At 43.4% G+C, this 17,293-nt stretch overlaps 1 protein-coding gene across 4 annotated transcripts in view; it reads left to right on the top strand.

Annotated features, from left to right (window-relative positions):
- Positions 1-756: 756 nt before the first annotated feature.
- Positions 757-17,293, top strand: part of LOC127647508 (actin-binding protein WASF3-like) — a 51,759-nt gene continuing 35,222 nt past the window's right edge. For all 4 annotated transcript variants that reach the window (XM_052131779.1, XM_052131793.1, XM_052131800.1 and 1 more), the window contains exon 1: positions 757-961. The gene's annotated coding sequence lies outside the window, so the exon portion shown is untranslated. The remainder of the gene's footprint in view (positions 962-17,293) is intronic.

Raw genomic sequence — 17,293 nt, forward strand, 5'->3', positions numbered from 1 at the left:
ATCTATTTTATTTTCTCTTTACATCATTATAACGCTCCTAAAATAAATGTAAGCCTACCTCATGAATTCCCTTCCAAAAGGACTTTGTTCCCTTCTCACTCAAAGCACTCGCGCTTGTTAAAGAGTAGCGTGCTGTCATAGCAACCATGTTATGTTCCGTTTCTGTTTGTCCTACGAAGGCCGTCTTGTTTAAACGAGGCTTGTTTAAAGGAGAACACTCGGTATACTACAGCCTTCAAAGGACGCGTCCTACCAAGCACGCAGCCTTCAAAACGAGACATAGCGATAGTTTATTTTATCTGTAGGCTCGCCCTCCCTATTTTTGCCCAATCCTTAAACGATACTGCCATCTACTGACAGAAAGACGAAATAGGACACAAAAATACACACAGTAACATGGCCTCTAAACCTTGCATTAATAAACACGGCATATGTTTCATAAACTGGAATTTGCATATAGAAGCCTACTCCAACATCCCGGCAGAATTTCCGTTTTTCTCGTCTGTTTGCTAATTATGGCATTAGGCTACAAGTAACTTTGTCATTTATCTAACTACAACAGATAATGGACAAATTGATAATATTGACCGTCTTACTTGGTCATCATCTGCACTGACATCTGATTTCTGGGGTGCTATTTTTCTACCTTAACCTTAGTACGTTTGCTGCTCCAGTCAACCATTATTTTGGTGGGAGGTGGTCTGGTCTTTAGTGTGCGCATGCGCACAGGGCAGCGTTTACCACTGCGCTCTCGCAGAAGACTCGACGCTGTCAAGGAAACGGGCACGCGAAGCGCATCGTTCTGAAATGTATTAACAACTGAGCCTGTCTCGGGCTGTGTTATTTACATTAGGCGGTATAAAAAAGCCGCTATAATTGAGCAAGGCGTGCGATGTAAAGCTATACAGTCAGAGAGTGCAATAGAAGGACCGAAATCGAGACGAAGCGCCAGCCAACACAGGTAAAGCGAACGGTCTTTTTTTTTAATCGGTTTTGCATCTGTCAGGGGCTTGGACAAAGCTGAGTTGCTAACGCTAACATCTTGCGCACGTTATTATGACTGTAGCAGTAATTAATTATGAACCATGACAATATTTGCCCTGATACAATCGCCGTGCACTTGTATTGTAATTTGTTTTGGTGAGAAAGCTACTGCTAACATAAATATAACGTGAAATGACTATAGTAGGCATTTTAGGAAACATTACGGGCTTTTAACAACGTTTTGTACTGTGGGTCGAGTGTACAGTTCTTACCAAGCAAAATATTTGGTTCACGTCGCTTGAAAATATATTTAATTTATACAGTGTTTATATAGGAATTGATTATTCAGCTGTTTTAAAGCATTTAATGTCAATTGTATCGAAATTATTACTGTGCATCCACCGCCGCGTGCTTGCCAACTTTAAAACGTCACATATGATTGTGACGGTGTCCGCGCTTTGATGTTCGCGAGCACGAGACAGAATCGATCTGTTTACATCTTTAACTTACTGATAAATACAAATCTGTTAGTATTCTGAATAGTCTGTTCATGCACAGTCATTTAGTGCAGCCATCTGACTTGATATCTAGTTGTGATCACCAACCCCTGGATGATGATTGGAGAGTTTAGTGTAACAAAGATATGTTATGTAAGTATCTATAAGTATTGCTTTGAATGTCATTATTTGTATTATATTATAAAATTTACATTTAAGTGTTTTTGATTACTTTAAAACATTTTGAATTTCCATTATTTGCTAAATGAACCCTTTGAACTCAGTGGCATGCATTTGTAAATTAGTTCAGTAGAATTTTGTGGACACTTACATTTCACATAGACTCTTCATTCATCGTGCAAAGTTTCCATGCTAAAGATAATTAAAAGGGTAGGTTTGTATTTGAGAATGTCAACAAACTTTGCAGCTGCACTTTACATTACAACCCTCACCTTGAGTGGGACGGAACAGAAAGCCTCACCCTTGACCACGTGTCCCAAACACCAAGCACAACAAAGAAGTGGCAAGACAAAAGGGGGGAAATTTCAGTTTCCCCATGATGTCAGTGAACCCATGTTATCAGTATGGCAATGAGTTACTCATTGACCCCCATGCTAGTGATGATAGACAGGCCTTTGGTTTTAAACATTGTAAACTTTGAATTGTCTTCCAAAACTAAATTGAGCAGATAACGATATTTGTTAAGTAAATGGTCAGTTCTGCACAGTAAGTTATAATGACAGTTTGTATTTTCTGAACGGCTTTAAGGGTTCAAAAGTTCATTTTTCAGGAGTCAGTTTACCATATACTGTACTCAACTGTAATGATAGGTAAAATTATTGGGAATGTGCATGGCCCACAACACTGTAATCATGCAAAGGATCATGCAAAAAACATGCATGTACAAAACACACAATATACACATAATACATAGAATACATGTGCAACGTTTAATGGTTACAATTGGAGTGTCAGTAATGGTGAATGTATAGAATGCTTTCAATACACAATATACATAGGAGATATACAATTGATATTCAATATACTTGGTTTCCAGGATCATTTTACAGTTTCCAGTGGACTGATGTACACATAACTCAGTGATTGTTTGTAAAATGTGTAGTAATAGGATGGAATAAGCTGGGAGTAAACATAGCTATACTGTGGAAAGTCAGTGTGTATTAGGGATGGTAAGATTCACAGATTCGCATTGGTGCATCGCATTAAAGTAAAAGATGCGATGCATCGATTTAAAAAAGTGCATCGGATACAAGTTTGCATTTGTTTTGCGATACATCATTTCTAACATATTTGCATTGGTAAAAGAACTATTTATATATAATAATTAGTAGATGTGCTATACTTTTATTATTTAGAAAGTGACCAATCATTTCTCCTCTCTAAACTGTTTCTCAAGCACGTTCTCTCATCACCACTGCTGCTATGTGAATGTGATGTATCACAACACTACGAAGACCTAGGCGTGTCCTGAGAGTCACATAGAATATAGATTAACATGGCAGAGGTAGAGCTGCATCTTCACCAAATAATTAAAAATCCATTGTTTGGAAACACTTTAGGTTTTATAAGATAGATTAACATTTTTATAAAACCCATGCAATTTGTAAAATATGTTGTGCCGCTATAAAATATACAGGCAGTACAACTAATTTAACAACACACTTAAAGCGCCGACACGATGTTAGTGCATAAACTTCTGCCTCCCACACCTTGCCCTTGGATTCAGCTGTAGCTACTAGTCGCTGCGGTACCGCTAGCAGGACACCGGGTGAGCAAACGATTACACCTTTTTCACTTCCCACTGGCTAACAGCTCTGTTCGTTCCAACGCAATAACCGACGACATCACCTTTTTTATTTGTTAAGATATTCAGCGTTACAGAGAACTAGGGCTTCTAATACCTCCTCCACGCCTGGCAAGTTACAGAACATTTCTTCATTGTTTATACCGGAGCATCCTTAAATTGTTTCACTGTTAAATGTGTAACTGGAGACAAAACAGGAAAAGAACATCTGTTTTTATTTAAACTTTAATTTTTTTTGCACTACAAAGGTCTGTTTGTGTACGGGCAATGTATTAGAAGTCAGAAGGCACTTAAGTTAATTTATGATTTTGTCTGAACCAAAGAAATAAAAGCGAACTATCTGTACCATATTGAATTCCATAGCATCATATTTATTCCATTGCATCGCATTGTGTTGAATCAAAATCGGATCGCACTGCATCGTAATAGGGGCGAATCGTATCACATCACATCGCTAGCTGCTTCATATGTATCTTTAATGGATCATATCGTTGGCTATGCATTGAGATGCGTATTGCGTCGGTCCTCAGTTATGGAGATGCACATCCCTAGTGTGTATGTTCTCAAGTACAATGTTTAAAGGTTGAGTGGGGTTGTGCAGTGGCATTCTTGTACAGTTCTGAATTCTGCTTAAATAGGAACAGACATTTTCATCTAATTTTGTGCAAATATAGGACCTATTGGCTGGCTATACATGCAAACTATTTATGTTGTTTAAGTGCCTTAAATTTTCTGCAACCAAGCCCAGAAACTTTAGGAGTGTAGTAGGTTGGCCTTGTAATATCAACATAGTTGAGTCATGTTGTTGACCAGTTAGGTACATTATGGTAATGAGCTTTGATGCGGTTCGGCGGCAACCTATTGGAATATAGAAGTCTAGAGAACACAACAGTGTAAACTTTGATTCCCACTGTAAAGACCAACAGAGTAGTTAAGTACCATTTTGATTATAGTTACGCTATAAGGTTTCATTATTACGGTATCGAGCTTCACTTGGTAACCATAGAAACCGGAAGTATGGTAACGGAAATCAGTTTAACGAACGACGAAGAAGACGAAAGAAAGGTCTGAAAAGGTTCACGGAAAAAACAGTTAAAACAACAAGGTTTAGCTTCGATCAATTGTGGAACAAGGTTTGTAAAATTAACGAAGCTTATATTTGAGCTACTTAAAAATGTTTATCGCAAAATGTATAATTTGGTAATATTAACGGATTGAAACTAATGTAATGAGCTGTGTAACGGTCGAAATGTGATGGTAATGCATGGTTTATTTGTTTTTACCCAGCTCTTACGTTGGTTAATGACACAGACGGCAATAAAAATAATTTAACCATCAGTTCTGGCCTTCTCAATATTGACTGGATGCTACAGTAAGAGCTTGTCAGCCACCGCCACATGCTGCACAACGTGGATACAAGATCCAACGGCAGTACCCTAGATGTCCAGCAGATGGCAGAAGTTGGTCAGAGAATAAAACAGTTCAACGAAAAGTGTTAAAAATGGAAGGATCACGGGCTGCTTCAGTAAGTCAAATCGACATGAAGGAACAGATCACAAGTCTACAACAAGAAATTCAAGATTTAAAGGTTCTCTTACGAGAGGTTCTCTCGTATTGCGTAAGCTAGCTTACGCTACGGGAAAGATTAATCTTTTCTGAGATATTGAAGCCAAAAAATTATCCTTAATTTTGTATCCATTGTCAACGCAGTGCGGCAGCTGCAGACCTTGAGCGGGCTAGCTAGCGAGCTCATAGGTTGCTCTGCGGCAACTGCTGCAACCTATAGACGAGCTTGGGCGAACTCGCATCCAATGAGAGGCGTCCGCGCGCTCACTGCATCAAAGCCCGCTAAAATGGGCGTGACTAGAGTGCATATAAGCGTAGTTCGTAGGCTGGAACCCTGATTTTCATCTCTTCAGCGAAGCTCTTCGCATCTCTGAACCAGAAGCCGCGTCGCTGTTCGAGGGGCATCAAGCAAGCATGGACAGCGCTCGAAGAAGCCGGCCGTCTTCGCCACCTTCAGCTGTCCTGCGAGCTACGCCATCCGGCGACGTATCCTTTTTAAAGCAAGCTAGTTCTTAAGAACTTCACAAAAGAGAAGATGCCTCGCTCTTTTTAATCTTTTAATCTTTTTAAAGATGCCTCGCTCCACTTGCGCCTCATGCCGCGCCCCTCTCAGCACCGGAGACCGCCACATCATCTGCGCTCTCTGACTGGGACTGGGGCATGCAGAGCTCGCCCTCGCTGAAGGCGGATGCGATCTCTGCGAGGAGCTGCCGATGTCGACCCTGCGGGCTCGACTCGAAGCACTCAGGACCGAAGCCGCCGCGCCGCCTTCTATTCAGCCACGCAGAAAAAAGCGCCGCTCTCAAAGGCTGCAGGAACCAGTGATAGAAGCGATTGCCTCGCCGGAGCCCATCCCTCGAGCATCGCCTTCACCCTCCCCGCCCACCCGGGACGCGCAGTTGCCGCCGAGCGGCTGCTCTGCTGCCATCTCGGACGAAGAAGCGTGTTCCATCATGGCTTCGGACAACGAGTAGTGGTCATGCTCACACGCCTCCTCCTCGGCCCAGGAATCCAGCAGGACCCGCGCCGGAGTCGAAGGGGAACTAACACGCCTCCTCACTCAGGCCGTCGACCGCCTCGGGCTCGAGTGGTCACCGCCCCCTGAGCAGGCACCCAACAGACTCGACGGCTGCTTTCTTCAGAGCCGCGCCAGCAGCACCCGCTACCGGGCCGCTCCCTTCCTGCCGGAACTCCACGCCAAGCTTTCCAAATCTTGAACGCGCTTTCTCGCCAGGGTCCGATCCCACGTCTCCACCTCTCTTGCTTCGGTGGACGGCGCCACCGAGAAGGGCTACGCTTCCATCCCTCCGGTCGAGGATGCGGTAGCAGCACACCTTTGCCCGCCCTCCGCGAGATGGCGGTCTAAACCAGTGCTCCCGTCTAAGGCCTGCAGAACAACTTCCGCCTGTGTCGGCCTCGCCTATTCCGCCGCCGGCCAAGCTGCATCTGCTCTGCACTCTATGGCCGTTTTACAGATCCTCCAAGCGGACCTTCTACGGGAGTGGGATGAGGAAAGCAGGCATCCAGAGGCGGTTGCAGACATAAGAAGTGCGACGGACCTCGCCCTCCGCGCTACCAAAGCTGCAGCCCAAGCTAAAGGGAAGTGCATGGCCGCGCTGACTGTGACCGAGAAACATCTGTGGCTAACGCTAGCCGACATGGGAGAAGCAGAGCGCTCTACGTTCCTCAACGCACCGCTCTCCATCCGGTCTCTTCGGCTCCGCGGTGAGTGGTATCATTGACTGGTTTTCAGAGGTCCAAAAAGCCACACAAGCCATGAATCTCTTTCTGCCTCATCGCGCTAACTCCTCTGCAGGCCGCCCACGTGAGCCTCCTGCACGAGCCTCTTCACAGCGCCCAACTCAGCAAAGCCAGACTTCTCAGCGTCGACAGGGCGGCCACCCTCGATCGCACTCAGACAGCCGCCGCAGACCGCCGCCCCACGGGCCTCGGCCTGAACAACCGAAGTCCTCCTAGCTTTGTTGACAAAAGGACGGATCAGTCCCGCCGCGGCCGGTCCACCGTCAAAGCTTCGCCCCCGTCAGTCCCCTTCTCTCAGGCTACTACAGTGGTAGATTCAGCAGCCAACAAGCCGGTGTTGACACCCGCTTGCCTGTGCTCAAACGCCGTTTTCACTGCGACCCAAAGAAATCTTGTAAAGAGCAAACATGCCCTATGTGTAGAAAATGTGCCCACAACCCAGTGTTCACCTCTACACACAAGCATTACACATCCTGTGTCCCTATCAGAGCACACTCACATAAAGCGGTTACGAACCGCTCGAGTGTTAGAGTTAATAAACGCGCCCACGAGCCCATGCGCGTGGCCCTTCTCTGCCCGCTCTGTCACATGGCCAGCAAACACCTCTCCGCATGTAAGTCCCGTGCCCGTGACTATGCTCGCACATCACTTATCAGATGTGACTCTTTCCCCATTTACCCCAATCGGGAAGTCACTCACAGAACAGCCTGTCTCTGCTGTCTGCGAGCAGTCATGCATAAACACACTAAGCGCTCACACATTCTGTTCAGCTGCTGTGTGCGGCAATCAGGGCGATTTGGCCATTCACCCTCTAACATTACGCTTCAAAGCGTGGGAAGATATTCCAGGGATATCCGAATGGGTGTTAAGCACAATAAAACAGGGCTATTTGCTACAGTTCGATCGCTGTCCTCCTCGCTTCAGAGCACGGCTCGAAACTACTGTGAACACGGAAGCAGCATGCATGCTTCGTTCAGAAATAGCAAACCTTCTGTGCAAAAGGGCCATAGAGAGTGCGCCGCCTCTCAGCGAGTCGGGGTTTTACAGCCGTTATTTTCTTGTCCCCAAGAAAGACGGCGGCCTCAGACCAATATTAGATCTCAGGGTTTTGAACAAAGCGCTTGCAAAAGACCGTTCAAAATGCTTACAACCAGCAAACTCCTCGCGCATGTGCGCCAGGGGGACTGGTTTATTTCTCTCAATCTGAAAGATGCATACTTTCAGATTCAGATAAATCCCCGTCACAGGCCATTCTTGAGATTCGCCTTTGACGGCCAGGTTTATCAATACACCGTCCTTCCGTTCGGCCTGTCCTTAGCACCCCGTACTTTCACGAAGTGCATGGACGTGGCGCTCGCACCCCTGCGGAGTCAGGGTTTGGGAATTCTGAACTATTTGGACGATTGGTTGATTTTGGCACAATCACATACGGAGCTCCTGTCTCACAGGACAGTTCTCCTCAGTCATCTGAACAGATTGGGCCTTGCAGTCAATTGGACCAAGAGCGCCGTGTTCAGCGACTAGCCGCGTCCTTTCAGATGAACAGCCTCACGCCTCTGAAAAAATTTCAGAGAGTGCTAGGTTACATGGCCTCAGCCGCAGCAGTACTTCAGCTGGGTTTACTGCGCATCGCCCGCTTCAGCATTGGCTAAACACCGCGCGTCTCGCCGGGCTTGGGCCACAGGCCGCCAGCCGATCAGAGTGACTCAGACCTGTATCTCAGCTCTGCAGCCCTGGACAGTGGCCGAATGGTACCAGCGGGGAGTGACAATGGGAGCTGTATCTCGCCGAAAAGTCATTTCGACAGACGCGTCCAACACGGGTTGGGGCGCAGTCTGCGAGGGCTCTCCGGTTTTTGGCCTATGGTCAGTTCAGGAAAAGCTCCTTCACATAAATTGTCTGGAAATGATAGCGGTCGAGTACGCGCTCGTGCGCTTCCTCCCGGTCATTCAGGGTCACCACGTCCTGGTCCGTTCGGACAACAGATCTGTGGTATCCTATCTAAACCGTCAGGGCGGTGTCAGATCCAGGAACCTCTTCCATCTGACAATGGAAAACACAGGTACGCGAAACAAGAGAAAGGTTAAAGTTAGATATCACAGACGAGGAGATGTCAGAACTTGCAGACATAATAGAGCAAAGGAGAGATGATGTATTAAAGTTATATTCAGAAATAAGAAACCAAATGGCACCATCATCTGACATAAGGAGAAAAATTGATGCATGTGATGCAATAACTCATGACATCGTAAGGATAATTCTGGAAAGATTAAGTGGTGTTGATGAGGATTTTGATGCAGAGCGCGAAAGGACTCGTTTACGCGGACTTTTAAAGCACGACTACGCCCAATCCATATATGGCTCAACCGCAGCATCAAATCGCAGCCAGCGGTCCTCAGCTTCACAGCTCACAGCAAAATGAGCCGATGCAGCGGCAGAGCTAGCTGCAAAGGAGGCTGAATAGGAGATCGTACTAGAGGAACAAAGACAACAGGAAAAGATAAAGGCTCTAGAGGAGGAGCACAAGAAACAAATAGCAGCTCAAACATCAGAGTTGGAACACTTGAAAGCACAGAAGGACGTGAAAGCAGCTCGAGCCAGGTTTGAAGCATATGACAGAGAGTTATCACAGGTGGATGATGTACAGTCAATAAAAGGTGAACAGGTGAGCCCATACTTCACATCCAAACAGCCCACACCAGCACTCTCTTTCATTCCTGTGCAAACAACTCCCCCTAGTGTCACTCAACTAGCTCAAGCAGTGCAGGACAGCATCCAACTGAACAGACTTCCCACGCCAGAGCCAACAGTGTTTAGTGGCGAACCAATAAGCTTTATTGAATGGAAATCCACGTTCATATCACTGATTGAACAAAAGGGCATATCGGCAGCAGACAAGTTGTACTATTTGAAAAGATATGTAACAGGCCCAGCTCGAAAATGCCTTGAAGGGACTTTCTTTAGAAATGACGAGGAGGCATACAAAGACGCGTGGGACAAATTAAACCAAAGGTACGGCCAGCCATTCGTGATACAGAAAGCGTTTAGGGAAAGGCTATCAAACTGGCCTAAGGTGCAGTCTAGGGATGCTGACGGACTAAGGGCATTTGCAGATTTCATAAATGCATGCATGCTTGCAATACCTCATGTAAAGGGGCTACAAATACTTAATGACAGCGAAGAAAACCAAAAAATGCTGCACAAACTGCCAGACTGGATAAACGCGAGATGGAACAGGCAGGTAACAAAGACTTTAATGGAGGGCGGTGAGTTTCCAAGTTTTAGTGCTTTTGCCTCCTTCCTCTCATTAGAAGCTGAAGTCGCCTGCAACCCAGTCACCTCCATTCATGCACTTCGCTTCACTGAAACAAACAGCGACAAAAGAAACACAAGGAAATCAAAAGAAACAAGGCAAGTGTATTTAACACAAACACAACTGAACAAAGTGATAAAAGGACAATAACAAAAACACCTAACGGCTCTCCATGCACAATGTGCCAAGGCACCCATCAACTTCACAAGTGCCCTGACCTCTTGAAAATGTCTCTAGAAAACAGAAAGAAACGCGTGAAAGACAATAGACTTTGTTATGGCTGTCTAAAACAAGGACACAGTGCTAAGGACTGCAAACGCCGACTCGTTTGTGAAACTTGCACAAAGCGACACCCAACATGTCTTCATGATGAAAATTTCAGGAACGGTCTGCAAAGAGAAACACGTGCGAGCACAAACTATCCATCTCAAGGCAACTTACCTGAAACGGCAACAGTTATGTCACTTAATGTTGCCAGATCTGAACAGTCAGTCAGCACCTCAATGATAGTTCCAGTGTGGCTGTCAACTACCACTAATCCACTCAAGGAAAAACTGGTCTATGCGTTATTAGACACACAGAGCGACACTGTATTCATTGATCAGGATGTCACACATGAACTACAGGCAGATGTTTGTCCAGTAAAGCTGAAACTAACCACTATGATGGGTAGAAATGCAGTTGTAAGCAGTGGAAAGGTGTCTGATCTCTTAGTGAGAGGTTATAACTCAGCCACAGTCATAAAGCTCCCCACTGCATACACAAAAGATTACATACCTGCTAACAGAGAACACATACCTACATGTGAAACAGCCAAACAGCGGAGTCACTTCCTATCGATTGTAGACGAGGTCCCTCCACTCCTCAGTTGTGAAGTACGTCTCCTCATAGGTTATACTTGTCCTAGAGCTCTCGCACCCAAACAAGTAATTTTAGGCAAAGAAAATGAGCCCTATGCCATTCACACTGATTTAGGATGGAGCATAGTTGGAAACTCGACACCATGCAATGAAACAGATTTGGCGAGCAGTCTCTGTCACCGAGTCACCGTTAAAGAAATCCCTCCCTCCACTCCAGCAGACGCAATACGTGCTTTGGAAAGAGATTTTAAAGAGACTGACGGGAATGAGAAGACTGTGTCGCAAGAAGATTTGGTATTCCTTCAGAAACTCGAGCATGGCATAACACAGACTGAAAGTGGACTTTTTGAAATGCCATTACCATTCAAAGAGAGACCACAAATGCCAGATAATAGACAACTCGCTGAAATCAGACTAAACCAGCTCAAACGCAAATTCGGAAAAGAAGAAAAATACAAAAAAGACTACATGAAATACATGAGCGACATCATCAAAGAAGGTGATGCCGAAGAGACTGATGATAATGGACCGCCCGGAGAGACGTGGTACATACCACACCACGGCATCTATCATCCAAAGAAACCCGAGAGGTTGCGCGTGGTCTTCGACTGCTCCGCAAAGCACAAAGGTACCTGTCTTAACGAGCATTTACTGAACGGTCCTGACATGATCAACAACTTAACTGGTGTGCTTGTGCGCTTCAGACAGCACCAAGTAGCTCTCATGTGCGACATTGAAAAAATGTTTCACCAGTTCCAAGTCAAAGAAAATGATCGCAACTACTTGCGCTTCGTATGGTGGAAAGATGGAGACATGAACAGCCAACCACGAGCATACAGGATGACAGTACACCTCTTTGGCGCCGTTTCATCACCTGGTTGTGCAAACTATGGACTCAAACATTTAGCCAAAGAGAACAGTTCTGCATATCCAGTTGGCTCACAGTTCATAGTAAGAGACTTCTATGTAGACGACGGAGTCACCAGTGCAGAGACAGTAAAGGATGCTATACAACTGGCAAAGGAAGCACGTGAACTATGTGCAAAAGGTGGACTAAGGTTACACAAATTCGTGTCCAACAACTCGGAAGTTTTAAAAAGCATTCCAATTTCAGAGCATGCAACAGATACAAAAACAAAGGACTTGACGTTCAAAGAAACTAAGACAGAAAGAGCACTTGGTATTTATTGGAATGTGAAGAAGGATTGCTTTACATTCAACATCACTCTAAAGGACCAACCACCAACCAGGCGTGGCATCTTGTCCACAGTCGCAGCAATATACGACCCCCTTGGTTTCATTGCTCCCTATGTGCTCAAAGGAAAGGGGATTCTCCAAGAAATGTGTTGTCAAGGAACAGACTGGGAGGACCCGCTACCTGAACATCTTAAGCCACGGTGGGAGTGCTGGAAAGGAGATCTACACAATCTAAAAAATGTGCAAATCAGCAGGTGTTATGTTCCTGCAGATTTTGGAGAAGTGGTAAAAAGAGAAATACACCACTTTTCTGATGCAAGCACCGCAGGATATGGACAGTGTTCTTATCTCAGACTCATAAACAAAAGGGAAGACATTCACTGTACCTTCATCATGGGCAAAGCATGAGTCTCTCCAACAAAAGTCACCACAATCCCAAGGTTAGAACTCACCGCAGCCACAGTATCAGTCGCTGTAAGTAACACGCTAAGAGAGGAACTGCTCTATGACAATGTTGAAGAGTTCTTCTGGACAGACTCAAAGGTCACTCTAGGATACATAAACAATGATGCGAGACGTTTTCACACGTTTGTTGCCAATAGAGTGCAGAAAATCCGCAACAGTACTTCACTGCAACAATGGTTTTATGTGCCTACCAACGAAAACCCAGCAGATATGGCATCCAGGGGCACATCTGTAAATGAATTGCTTTCATCTAATTGGTTCACAGGCCCTCACTTCCTGTGGGAAAAGAAAATACAGCTTCCAACAAAAGAGACCGCCGTACTTCCAGTAGGAGATCCAGAGGTGAGAAAGGTACAGACACTAAACTCAGAAACGGTTGAACATACAAACCTTAGTGACCGGCTCACAAAATTCTTATCCTGGTCCCGTGCAGTCAGCGCAGTCGCACGTCTGAGACGATACCTGCTCAAAGACAAATCAAAGACACTCACAACTGTAACTGAAAGACAAAACGCAGAAACTGTGATTATCAAAGACTTACAAAGACAAGCATATCAAAACGAAATAGAGACATTAAACAAAGGAAACAACTTCCAACGAACAATAAAATGTACAACTTGGATGTTTTCTTGGACAAGGACAATGTGCTCAAGGTGGGAGGAAGGCTCCGGCACTCATCTCTTCCTAGCTCATTGAAACATCCCACAATCATACCCAGAGAACATCACGTTACAAAACTGATAATTGCTCAGTGTCACGAAGGGGTCAATCATCAGGGAAAGGGCTTCACAATGAACGAGATACGATCCAATGGCTATTGGATTCCAAAGTTGAGTCAAACGGTTGCATCCTACATACGCCAGTGTGTGTTTTGTCGGAAACAAAGGAGACCTGTGGAAGGACAAAAAATGAGAGACTTACCCACAGAAAGAGTGGAATACTCTCCGCCTTTTACATACTGTGGTATGGATGTTTTTGGACCGTTCTTGACCAAACAAGCAAGGAAAGAATATAAAAGGTATGGCCTCCTTTTCACATGCTTTTATTCACGTGCCATTCATGTCGAAATGTTAGAGGATCTATCAACGGACGCTTTTATAAATGGACTCAGATGCTTCATCGCTCTAAGAGGCTCTGTCAGACAAATAAAATGCGATCAGGGTACTAACTTTGTAGGTGCTAAAAACGAACTGAATGTAGCACAAGACGAAATCGACACTGACAAACTAACAACCTTCCTTGCAGAAAAACAATGCGACTTTGTCCTAAACACACCTCATGATAGTCACGCAGGTGGAGTATGGGAACGACAGATACGGACTGTGAGAAACGTTCTTAATGCAACATTGGCTGTCACACCAGGTCAGCTCACCGACTCTTCACTCAGAACCTTCTTGTATGAAGCAGCTGCTATAGTAAACAGCCGCCCCCTAACAACAGACAATCTCAATGATCCAAACAGTTTGGAGCCGCTAACTCCAAATCATCTTGTCACAATGAAAACCTCCATTCCTCTGCCTCCCCCAGGACAGTTCGTTAAGGAGGACTTGTATGCACAAAAACGATGGCGTCAAGTGCAGTACTTGCTCGAACAGTTTTGGAGCAGATGGAAAAGGGAGTACCTGCAGAACATAATGGTCAGACAAAAATGGCACAAGCCTAAAAGAAACCTGCAAATAGGAGATATAGTAATGGACAAGGATGAAATACAACCTCGATCCCAGTGGAAACTTTGACGAATCTTGGATACTGTGAAAGATACAGATGGACTTGTCAGAAAGGTCAAAATAGGCTTTGCAGACAGATCTTACCAAAAGGGGTAAACGTGTGAACAAAATGTCAGTAGTAGAACGCCCAGTTCATAAGTTAGTTCTGCTACTATAAGATTGTGAAAAGCAAATTTACAATACTTAAGTGTATTGAAATGTCGAAGTTACAGTTGTAACATTTTTACAAGGTTATTTCTATATTCTGGTTAAGTAATTTTAAGAAATTATTTGTGTTTTATGTGTGTGTAACAGCAAATAATTTTATGGGAGTGTAAAGACCAACAGAGCAGTTAAGTATCATTTTGATTATAGTTACGCTATAAGGTTTCATTATTACGGTATCGAGCTTCACTTGGTAACCATAGAAACCGGAAGTATGGTAACGGAAATCAGTTTAACGAACGACGAAGAAGACGAAAGAAAGGTCTGAAAAGGTTCACGGAAAAAACAGTTAAAACTACAAGGTTTAGCTTCGGTCAATTGTGGAACAAGGTTTGTAAAATTAACGAAGCTTATATTTGAGCTACTTAAAAATGTTTATCGCAAAATGTATAATTTGGTAATACTAACGGATTGAAACTAATGTAATGAGCTGTGTAACGGTCAAAATGTGATGGTAATGCATGGTTTATTTGTTTTTACCCAGCTCTTACGTTGGTTAATGACACAGACGGCAATAAAAATAATTTAACCATCAGTTCTGGCCTTCTCAATATTGACTGGATGCTACACCCACCAAACAATAGTTCTGAAGACAAAATGGAGGAGAAACTGATTATTGTCGTGGCGGGTTTTCCCGTAATATACGATCTGTCCCTGTTTGCTTACAGGGATATAACATTTTTTAAAAACGATGCGTGAACCAAGGTGTCTGAAATTGTTGGTGCTCCAGGTGAGTTGATGAAGTGGATATTATGGTTTATGTAATGTTATATATAATATATTGCATGCTAATTTTGGTGCCATAGCATGCAAAACCGTGCTGCCTGATCAATCGGTAACACATTTATGCCATCAGCGTTTGTCTTAACAACATGCTTTTTTTTTACCATCTGCACTTCACACAGCCAAGAGCTTACAGATGTTGCTTAGTTTCGACATAACCTATAAAGAAGCTATTTTGAAATGTGGAAATGAGGTGTTTATATGTGTTTTCTATTGTGTTTTCACTAGTGGATGAATGCAGAAAAAGGTGGAAGTCACTTAGGGACACTTAAAGAAAAGACGGGAAGGAGGCGGCAGAGAGGAAGAGAAGTGGCACATTTAAAAAAAATTTCGTGAGGATATACGCTACTTGTGATAGGTCGGCAAAAACATACCGGTCGACATGTCTGGATGTTTTGCGGCCCCATTAAATATAGTTCACAAAACCAAGCACTCAGAATGAACATTGCCGCCTATTTCAACTATGTCAGAGCGTCCACGAATCTTCGATAGTGTTGTTGGCAGGGCAGCCAGAGCTAATTTTTACGCTCTCGCCTCTGGTCTATTAGACAGACGTGTTTTGAGCATCTCATATTTCAGCAAATATTAATAATTTTATACTAAGCATATAAATTAACATTAGTTACTGCAATATGATCTAAAAAATGATTTTTGATAAAATAATACCAACCAAGATTAATAAATGCTGATAAAGATAAAATACAAATATCTAGAAACTTAAAAAGTTAACTACAACAAATTTTAAAGTGTTACATGTTTAGAATATTGTTTTGTTTTTTACAACAGGCCATCTCTCCCCTCCATTTTGTTTGTGAGCAAATAAAAGGTAATGTCTGTGTAAAAGTGCTGTTAGCTGCTATTTTGTGTGTGGCATTTGCCTTTTGTTATCTCCCACCAAAAAAGGAAATGCAAGCATGGCCAATTGAGACATTGAAAGGCCTGTCCAGGTCACACTACAAATCAGGATACTAGACAACAAGACTATTCTATGCCTCTCTGTCTTGCTCTCTCACTCCCTGTCTCTCTCATTTTGTCTTTCGTTCATTTAAATAGTCAACAGCTAATGTGTAGTTACTGCAGTGAGAAACTGCCAGCAAGTTAATTCAGCAATAGGGTGTGATCAATGCTGTGTTGCCATGGCAATAAATCTACATGGGTGTCACTGCAGTGATTATCGATGTTGTAAACCAATCCACTGTCCATTGTCATCAATCTCAGCATGGTATTTAAAAACTCTCCACTGTGCCTGGATGGTGCCTGGGATCTTTTGAGTTTATCTGAAATCAGTTTCTGTCATTATGTTTATGGTCAATAAAAAGCTAGAAATAAATAGATTCCAGAACTGCATGAAAGTTGTTCTACTCAGATGATCTGCAAACTAACCCTACCCTTTACACTATGTAGGCTACTTCATAACAGACACTGAGTGCTGTCACAGTGTTGCAAATGAAGGTCTCGAGACTTGAGGAGGCATTTTTTGATGATGTTAAAACAAATGATTAATAACATATTAGTTTTGTAGTTGTGTTTGTATTTAAGACTTAAGACTTCAAAATTACTGTCAAAGTTTGCAGAGAATTACAGAGGAGTCTGATGAGTGAGCTGTTGATAAATGGGTATGCGTGCACTGAGGACTTGAACGAGCCTGGGGCGAAATGTACGTTTCTTTAATAACAAACAAAACGCATTGGAAATATGCTTATGACTAGTTTTATAAAATACGATATTTATTAAAATATGCCAAAATGTTTAAGTCAAGAGATGTAAAATAATTTTACTATTGTTTATTGTGCATGATGATTAAACGGTGTACTTTTTTTAATAAAAGGATCAAATGGGCAGATTCAGTTCAAACTAAAACTTTTTGGCAAGAGAAGCTATACATAAAGTTATAAAACACTGAATGCTGAAGTTTAATTTGCTGAAGTTTAAAATCTCAAAATTATAATTTTCTCTGGCTGCTAACCAACCAGGGTGTTGAATTCATCCAGTAACGCTAGTGATAAACAGTGAATCGCCGGTGTCCTCTGCAGCTGATCTCAGTAAGTTTTTATATTTGCCTACTTTGCTAGCTTTTCTTACAGTGTTGTCATCTTATTTTGTGCATTGTT

Source organism: Xyrauchen texanus, chromosome 1 (assembly GCF_025860055.1).
Source record: "Xyrauchen texanus isolate HMW12.3.18 chromosome 1, RBS_HiC_50CHRs, whole genome shotgun sequence".
Lineage (NCBI taxonomy): Eukaryota > Metazoa > Chordata > Actinopteri > Cypriniformes > Catostomidae > Xyrauchen > Xyrauchen texanus.